The sequence below is a fragment of the Montipora capricornis genome, chromosome 14 (assembly GCF_036669925.1).
Source record: "Montipora capricornis isolate CH-2021 chromosome 14, ASM3666992v2, whole genome shotgun sequence".
Taxonomy (NCBI): domain Eukaryota; kingdom Metazoa; phylum Cnidaria; class Anthozoa; order Scleractinia; family Acroporidae; genus Montipora; species Montipora capricornis.
In genome coordinates, this window is record NC_090896.1 from 11677805 (window position 1) to 11687804 (window position 10000).

The 10000-nt window shown below is 37.5% G+C and overlaps 1 pseudogene; it reads left to right on the forward strand.

Moving 5' to 3' along the window:
• The window catches only part of LOC138031381 (G-protein coupled receptor GRL101-like), a 39097-nt pseudogene that overhangs the window by 15306 nt on the left and 13791 nt on the right, over window positions 1-10000 (forward strand).

Below are 10000 nucleotides of genomic sequence, written 5' to 3' on the forward strand. Positions count from 1 at the left end.
AATGGGCCAGAGATACCAACTGCATTGAGCTTTAAAGATAGGATCTCATGTGATACGGTGTCGAAAGCTTTTTGGAAGTCTATAAAAATTGCTCCAACAATTTCACCCTTGTCCATAGCTAGCTTCCATTTTTCTGTCATAGTAAGAAGTAAGTCTTCTGCAGAGAGTCCTTTTCTAAAGCCCCATTGGTGTTCACTTAGGAGATTGCAAGCTTGCAAGTGACTATCAATAATAGAACAGATTTGATTCTCAAGGAGCTTACCAGGAATGCTGAGTAAAGAAATTGTTCTGTAATTCGAAACATCAGAAAAGGAGCCTTTCTTGTAGACTGGAGTCATTTTAGCTTGTTTCCATATATCAGGAAATTTGTTCGAACTTGAGCTTTTGTGAAAAACAGTGAATAGGCCATCAGCAGCAGAAGATTTGATCAAGGATAGAACTTTTGATGAGATCCCATCTGGACCAGGGGCCTTCTTGGCTTTCACCTTTTCAAGGTCTTTAGCAATTTGAGTGATACTTATTTCCGTAGAATATGTAGTAGGAGAAATTCTATAGATATGATTCAGTATATCAAAGTCATCAGGAGAAGAGTGCTTCGGTGACAGATTTTCACCAATAGATGTAAAATAAGAATTGATAAAATTAGATTTATCAATGTCATCTGATCAGTATTGTTGTTATTCTTGAGAGTTCTAACAACAGCAGATTTCTTTGTTTTATTTATATTTGTGCAGTCTTTCACTGTTTTCCAAAATTCTTTTGAGTTTCTGGATTCACAGAATTTCTCTCTCCAATACTCAGTTTCAGCCTTTGTTAAGAGGTAAGTCACTTTATTTCTTGATTCTTTGTATTTATTCCATTAATGGCTTGAGCTTTGGGGACCTTTAAAAGACTTCAGTAGCTTAAATCTTGTATTCATTTCCTCCTAATATCTCTATTTACCCAAGGTAAGGAGTCTTGTTTAATCTTGACTTCACGAAGGGGAACATGAGAATTAACAATGTTCTTAAATGAATGGTCCCAAGCCCAGGTTGTGTCATTTATATCTTCAAAAGTAGAGCAGCTCCACCAAGGAAAGTCTTCTATATCTTTTTTAAGTTGATCCAAGTTTGTATTTTTGAAGCTATGTGATTTTACGAGCACTGGTTTTTGCTTCCTTGGAGTTAAATTGTAAACAGCATAGATAAACTTGTGGTCAGCAACAGCAAAGTCTAAAACATCAGCATCTCTGACTTTAGAAGAATCACTAACAAGGATCAAGTCCAAGAAAGTATTTGTAGTTTCAGTTGTGCGAGTTGGTTTCTTTATCAAGTTCTTGTAACTGTAGTAATTCATGATCTGACGCATCTTTTTTCCGTAGATATCTGAGTTTAAGAGCAAGTTTGCATTAAAGTCACCAGTAATGAGAACATTCTTACGTGTTCTCCATATATGTTCGAGGGTCGAGTTAAAATGACCAAAGAAGCCGTCGTAGCCAGGAGGTCTATAAACACAGCCAACGAGGAGTCTTTGTGAACGAGCTTTTACTTCCAGCCAGAGAGCTTCGATGTCTTCTCGTTCATATTTACAAATTATTTCGCAATCAATATTCCTTTTAACATAGAAGGCGACACCACCACCTTTCTTGTCTCTTCTATCGAGCCTCCAGAGACAATGGCCATCGATGAAAAGTTCAGAGTTGCCAATAGATTCATTCAGATGGGTTTCTGTAATGGCAAAGACGTCTAATCTTGAATACTTGAGAAGAAATCTAATTTGGTTCAGGTTGCAGTAAAGACCACGGACGTTTCAATGGCCAACTGTAATAGAGCAATTTCTGTTATTTCTGAGAGAAGATAGCAGATCAAGTAGCTAATCTTCTTGATTACACGTGGGGCCAGGATTTAGCTCGATATCACCGGAGAGTAATATTTTCTGGACAGACGATGTCCTCAAAAGTTGGAAGGTAGCTGTCGAAGAAGAAGACGTGTATCTGGCAATTCTCGAACTAAAAAAGCTCCTCGGTGATAGACCAATATGGCCGCCAGCAGGAGGTGATGGAGGAGTACAGGAGCTGTTTACAAGGCTACGTAGAAAATAGCAGTCAGAAACAGCATCTCGTTGTATTAAGGAAGTTAACAAATATAGGTTTGGACCCCTATTAAAAACGTTAATAGGATAAAACAGGATAAAGAAGACCAACATCATAGAGGTTGGAAAAACGTGGCCGTACGTGGCCTATGGTTATCTAACCATAGGTTAGATAGGGGTATACAAGTGCATAATAGATACTTATCAGAGATTGGGATGTCACATATGGTTTTAGTTCAGCGATAATATTGACACTTTTACTAATTTTACTACTAATATGATAAATATGCTCATGCCATGACAGGAAACAATCAATAATGGGCCCTAAATATTTAACACGAGATGACTGTTCTAGGTACTGATCTGCTAATTTTAGAGGAGGATATAGATTAAAACTAATTTTTTGTCCTGGTTGAAAAACCAAGTATTTTGTCTTACTTAAATTCAGGGTTAATCTCTTTGAGCATAACCATTCATAAATAGCGGGCAATTCAGAGTTTATCCTCTGAAGCAATACATCTAGGTCTTTCCCAGTTGCAGTTAAAGAAGTATCATCCGCAAATAGTCTTAGGGAAAAATACTTGGTTGCTTTTTCAAAATCATTTATATAAATTAAAAAAAGAAAAGGGCCTAAGATCGATCCTTGAGGTACTCCAGAGTTTACTAAAAGAAAGTTAGACTCCACACCATTGACAAAAACTTTCTGCTTACTGTTGCTTAGGTAAGACCTAAACCACTGATTTGCATTACCTCGTATACCCATATAGGTCTAGTTTGGATAACAAAATAGAATGGTTTACTGTGTCAAATGCCTTGCTTAGGTCTAGGAAGAGCGATACAGCATATTTTTCTTCATCAAGGGCTTTCGTTATCTCATCTATTAAATCTACCAAGCAGTCAATTGTATTGCAGTCAGGCAATAGAATATCAGTTGATTGAGAATGCACCTCTCAAAAATTTTTCTTAATGCACAGAGAACTGATATGGGTCGGTAGTTACCGCATGAAGAACGAGAGCCTTGTTTGAAAATCAGGATAACCTTGGCAATTTTTAAACTATCTGAAAATATACGTTGTTTAAGTTTTAAGTTTCTCATGTATGTCACTGGTCTAAATATTTCGAGTGCAGCAGAGGATAATAACAAAGGGTGAATCTTGTCATAACCAAACGATTTTTTACAATCGATGCTCTCTAAAAGTAAGAAGACCTCCACTTCACTTACCTTAGTAAAGCGAAAAATGCATTTTTCCCCCTTCAAAAAGGACGCGAAATGGCGGTCTGCTTTAGGCAAGGTAGATGCAAGTTCAGGTGGAGCATTACAGAAGTACTTGTTGATAGCATTTGATATAGAAGCTGGTTGGTGGAGATTTTTACCGTTAACTTGTAAATTATCAATAATGGAAGATGGTCGCTTTTTATTTATTATCAGGTAAATGTTATCCCACATTTTCTTACTGTTTGTAGAGTCTTTAAGTACGCGATCATAGTATATTGTACGGTATAACTTATTGATAGTAACGATTTTGTTACGGTACATTTTATATCTATTATAATAATAACTGTTGCGGGTAGTCAACCAGTTTTTATACAGCTGATTACGAACTTTAATCAATTTTTTTAATCCCTTAGTTATCCAGGGTTTGTTTGACTTACCTTTAATCTTAATTGATTTAATTGGTGCATGTTTATTGCTAATCCTGTTAAAAGTGTGTAGAAATCTAGTTAAGCTTTCATTCGCATCACTGCTATTATAAACAGACTTCCATTTTTCGTTCCTTAATTCGTCACGGAAAGCAAGCTCATCAAATCTTTTAAAGTCTCTAATTTCAATGGTATCGGGAAAGGGGCTTAGTAAAGGATCGTATGAAGGGCTAAAAACAGGCAAATGATCAGCTATTTCGAATGCAATACTACCACTTGTGCTTGAGTACACAAAATTGGAGTGAATATGATCAATACAACTTATTGTCGTCTCTGTTATTCGAGTTGCTTCAAATATCAAAGGATTAAAGCCTTCAGAATGGACCAGATTAAGGTATTCTTTCGCTATTGTGCTTTTAACAAGTGTATTGATATTAAAATCACCTAAGATCAAACATTTCCGCTTAGACAAAAAAGTGGTATGCAAAACTTGCTCAAATTCGTCAAGAAATTCACGTTGGGACCTACTAGGTGGGTTGTAAATGACACCTATTAGCAAGTCTTGTGTGTTTACCGATATAGTTTCAATACCATCTATTTTTAAATCATCTCTTAACATATAGTTAATATTTGACTTTAGATATAAAGTAACCCCGCCATTTGAAAATTTACGGTTATCTGTTAACAAATTATATCCTGCGATTTTTATGCTTTCTGGATCGACTTGAGGCGTGATCCATGTTTCTGAACAAGCGATTAAATGAAATTCGAATGGAATGTTGTCTAAAATATTATGCAGCTCGCCGATATGTTTACATAAACTTCTGATGTTTAGATGGAGTGCCGAGAGATGCGGTTTAACGACATTGGAGAGTTCATTAAGCTCTTCTAATGTGAATGTACCATGATCATCAAAGGATTGTAGATTTAAATCTGGGTCATTTGTGCTATTGGTCATAGGTCTATTTCAAATGAACATTAAATTTTCATACGAAAACTACGTCCATAGACATAGGAATCTCTGCATCTTCTAACTAACCTGATCAATGGATATAAACATCTATGTATCTCTATATAAAGCTCCATCAATATACAGGTTTCCCCGATGGAATCTCGGCTTTTTTCCACTCTCAAATGCCTCCTTCATCACAACTTTAAGCTTCTTCTTCTTCTTCTCCCTATCCTCCCAGATCAGATCCTCCGTTATCCAAACACCGTCTTTAAGGTCGCACTTCTTCCGAATGACTTTGTCCCTCTCTGGACGATATACAAATTTACAAATTATCGCTCGTGCTTTGGAATCGCTTCTTGGTCCAGCTCGATGAGCATTTTCTAATTTTGGCTCCAAATTAAGCTGGTTTGCTAGAATATCGTGGATTTTCTGCAGGCAATTCTCGCCTGGGGATTCTTCAATGTTATGAAAGCGAAGATTGTATTCCCGTGAATAGCGCTCAAGTGATAGAAGACGTTCATACATTTGACTAATTTCCGTAACATGGTTTTGAACAGAGTCTTCTATTTCATCAACTTTGCACCTAGTTCATGGAGTTCTCCCTTGAGTTCTTCAAAACTTTGGTTGAGGTTCGTAAATTGTTTAGAAATCCTGTCCAAAGCCTCTTCATTCAGTTGTACTTTTGCTTTCAGATTCGAGATGTCTTGTATAATCTTTTCTTGACCTCCGCACAGACGTGCCAGCGACTCTCGAACGAAAGCTTCGAAATCTTCTTCTGACGCATCAGTTGGCTGTTTCTTGTTTCCTCTCTTAGTTGATGTCATGTTAGCAAACAAAATATTACATGTAGTCGAATAAATATAAAAAAGAAATAGAAGAAATGCAACTTTTATCCACTTTAGCTCGGAGCTTCAAAATTCGCGGCCATCTTACTCAGAAACCGCTAACCCGATTGGTTTGATTTGATGCTGTCTGTTAGAACGAATATCAACAAAGTATGTATTTCTGGATTTCATTATCTGCATAACCTCAGAAGGATTCGAAAATGCCTGTCACAAGACTGTCTAGTAACTCTTGTCCAAGCGTTTGTCACAAGTCCACTAGACTATTGAAATAGTCTCATGTATGGCCTCCGCAGTGTCAAATCTCAAAATTTCAGAGTACAGAACGCTGGTGCTCGCATTGCTCTTGACCTTAGTAAATTCTGCCATATAACTCCTGCATTGCCACAACTTCACTGGCTGCCTGTCGTAAAGTGAATTCAGTTCAAGATCCTACTTCTCTGTTACTTTCAAGGGTATTCACGGACTCTCTCCACCCTACATCAGTGAACTTATAACTGTCAAACCCAAATCTACCTACGATTTCCGCTCAAACAACAGTACTCTGCTGCTACCGCCTACACTTGGTGCTCGCCTCTTCGCTGCTGCTGCCCCTGCGCTTTGCAACAAACTGCCTGCTGACATTATAAATGTTGCTTCCTTAAATTGTTTTAAGAAATCAATTAATACCTTTCTTTTTAACGATGGAATCACTTTAAATTTAACTTTTACTTTATCTCCATTCAATATTGTATTTAATTTATATGAAATTTTTGTAAAGCGCTTTTGATCACCTCTGGAAAGAGCGATATAGAAAATTTTAATTTAGTATTAGTTTTCTGTTTTTCTTTTTTTTTTTTTATCTTCTTCTCTCAAGCTCTGTCTTACGCATCTCAACACATCTTCTTTGTTCCTATCATCTTATCGGTTTCTGGATATAGATATAGAAACCGATAAGATCATACGAAACACGCAGAAAATGTGTTAAGCTGCGTAAGACAGAGCTTGAGAGAAGGTAAAGGTGTTTTCAGTTCTTTTTTCTTTGGTGGAGGGGGGGGGGGTAGCGTGGGATGGGTGGTTCAACCTAGTTAAAATGAAGGGTCACGAATTTAACCTACGTGAAAACGGATTCAACTTGAGACCTGATTTGACCGACAACATCTCATGTACCTAAATGGCGGCAAATTTGCATTTCTAATCTTTCCGAAAAACACAAAAAAATATGACAAATTGAAACTATGACCGTGACTGCGAAACATAAAAATTACGATATTATGAATAAACTTGCATGAAACTGATAAAAAGTAAAACTTCCGTCACCTAGTCGAAGTTCCTTGACGAAGTTAGCATACTCGCTATCCCTAGATGTCTTGAATCCAATATTGCTTTCTTTTTCAAACTGAGGTACTCTTATTCTTATTTTCTTTAACACCAAAAATCGTACTCTTGCAGGACTGGAAACAGGCATTTTGATTGGTAATCTTCTTCGGCTTCCACTTAGGACTCTAACAATCTAGTGGTCATATCTGCTACATACATTCATACATACACATACACACATACATAATTAATTGACACTCCACATACGGGCTATTCAGACCCGATGAACAAAATCACAACAGAACATTCAACAACGACTGTTAGGTATCCCAACTGGCCAGAGGCTAGCTAGTTGGCTATTTACAAGTGCAGCTGAGAAGTTGAACCAGGGATTACCAATGGTCATAACGTGTCTTGAACCCCGGATCCCCAGATCTCAAGGCAAGCACCCAAACCACTGGGCCGCACTGCCTCTTCCTCCTCCCTGCTTCGGATTTCGTTGGTTTCATTTTCACTAGATCGTATTGCTCTGCGCTTCTTATTGTGACTCTGACTCCATCCCTGGTGAAAACCAGCCTTTAGTAAGTGGCAGAATCCTCGTTTCGGTAACAAACATTGTTATGTACAAAATGAAAATGAAAGTACTTTCGAGATAAACTATGAAATGAAAAGCTATCGTCATCAAGTGAGTTATGGAAGTGCCTTTAACCATGCTAATGATGCTTTGAACATAATTCAAAGTGACAGGTACAGAGAGATGACAGAATTAATCCATACGTTCAAGCGGAGAAGCCATCATTTATATTTTGGTTCATACAAAGTGTTTGTGTATCTGATCGGCTGAGATACTCCTAATTATGCTAGTCCTGAACAGATTTTTGCGTGTGAAAATAAAATCGAACTTACATGTTGATCGAGAATGTCCTCACAATTGTACTTTTTTCAGGGATGTATCAGAGAATGATATCCGTAGAGTCTCGAAAGAAACCTTCGAAGATGCTACATCTCTAAAGTTCCTGTAAGTAAAGAATTCACAGTAGGTCAATTAAATAAGCAACTACAAAGCAACTCTTAATAAAAGCAATCAGTTTTCTTTTACATTGGCTTTGCCTAAGAAGGAGTCTGCGACGACATTGCAATTTTCATTTTCCCCTCTCATGGATTGGCATGAGCCTTTTGCAACCTTTTTTTGTCGTCGTTTTTTTTCATAAATGCAATGCTGGGCACGTCAAAGCTGTGTTTGGTTCTCGCTGCAATTTTCCTGAGCCCTCCTCCTAAATGAGTTAGCCTTGCGCTAGTAAGGGTAGTGTGCATTTTCCTTCATAGTTGCAAAAAAATCATGAAAAAAGCAAATGTGGAAAAGTTTCAAGAAGACAAAATATTGAAATTTATGTTTACGACATCATTTTACCTGTCTTGGTGGCGCTCTGATCTCACATCGTTACCCTGGTGATGATAGCACAGTGTCTCAAGAGGAAGCGTGGCTAGGAACAATGTATTTCAACATGGCCGCTATTTCAGTTTTAAAAATGACGGAGAGATTGCTCATCCGAATCCAAAGGAAAATTTAAATGGGAAATGTAGAGTAAGGTGCGTGAGTGGCTGTGACAAAATTGAAGAGTCTTTTATCCCTCAAATTGCTTTGATAGATATCTGGAGATGACCATCACTGAGATTAATTTAACATGCGTCTTTCTCCACTCTTTGCAGGTACATGCATTTCAACTTGATGTATGATCTCCCAGAAGGTTTTTTTGCAAGGATGCAACACATAACAAGGGTGTAAGATAGCTGAAATCACTCTCACATAGTTTCTCTTGTTTCATTATCTTGTTTCTGGGTCCAGGATTTCTTAGTTACTGTAATTACAAAGAGTCAGTACAAATCTACAATGAACTTGTAATTCTATATCTCATCAATTTTTTATTGACTCACTCACTCACTCACTCACTCACTCACTCTTCCTTTCCTTCCTTTATTTTCTTGTTCCTTGATTAAACAGTTTCAAGTTTGGCTATTGATTCTCTTCTTTAATTACGTTTACTTTTAATATTTTCGTTGGGTAACTTTGTGGGTTATATTTACGGCAATGCGATGTTGCTAGTAATAAACAATTGCTCGGTGAATCTAATTTGAGATAAGTTGAAGTCTTATCATGGTTACGCTGACCGTTCAACCAATTTAGCAAATACAATGTCATTATTACATTCTCATAAGGAAGGTGGCTGGGTAGGGAGCAAATAATGGAACCGTGGTATCACATGAAGTGGGTCATTTTAATACACATCTATACCAGGTCCTTGGTAGGTTTTGCTAAGTGATGCTAGTTACGTAAATAGTACGTTATACAAATTGTATTTTGCAATAATCAGGGACAACAATTGTAGGAGTTAACAAAAATTGGTCTTGTTCATAAGGAACACAAAAACATTGGATACTATTTAAAAAATATATTTTTTTTTAATAGTAGTGTGTGCTGGTTATCTAATACCACGAGGTCTAGTTTTTTTCTTTTTTTCGCGAAAACAAACAAACAAACAAGGAGACAAATCAACATCTTTCTATATGTCATAAGATGGGTATGGCTGTTGACGAAAAGGGAAACGCCTAGCCGTATCTTGAATCGTCAATTGGCTTCTCTTTATCCCTAAATGAAGCAAAGCAATGCTTGGGGCAAACTATCTTTTTAATGACAGACATAATGCCTCAATTTACACATAATCTCTTTGCTTACAGAACTGTGGATTCAAATGTAATGTGCTGTCACGTGGAAAAGCAAGACGCTGGTTGCGAGTTTGTGTACGACGACAACTTTGCCAACTGTGATAGTATGTTTCAGCACCCTGGGCCCAGAAGGAGCATTTGGGTCCTTGGATTCCTATCTCTGCTTGGTGCAATATTCGTTTTTGTTTGGCGAATATGCTACAAAGAAAAAAATGTGGCACAGTCAATCATCCTGATGCACGTGGCAGCTGCAGATGGACTGATGGCTGTTTACCTGATTACAGTCGGGGTGGTAGATGCGGTGTGGTCTGGTGTCTATTTTCTGCATGATTACCATTGGCGTACTGGGTTCCCCTGCCAAATAGTAGGGGGTATTTCTGTGCTGTCTAGTGAAGTCTCTTTAATGGCTTTGTCTCTTCTGTCCCTTGACAGACTAAAGCACATTGTGTTCCCAAAGCGATTTAAAGTCCTT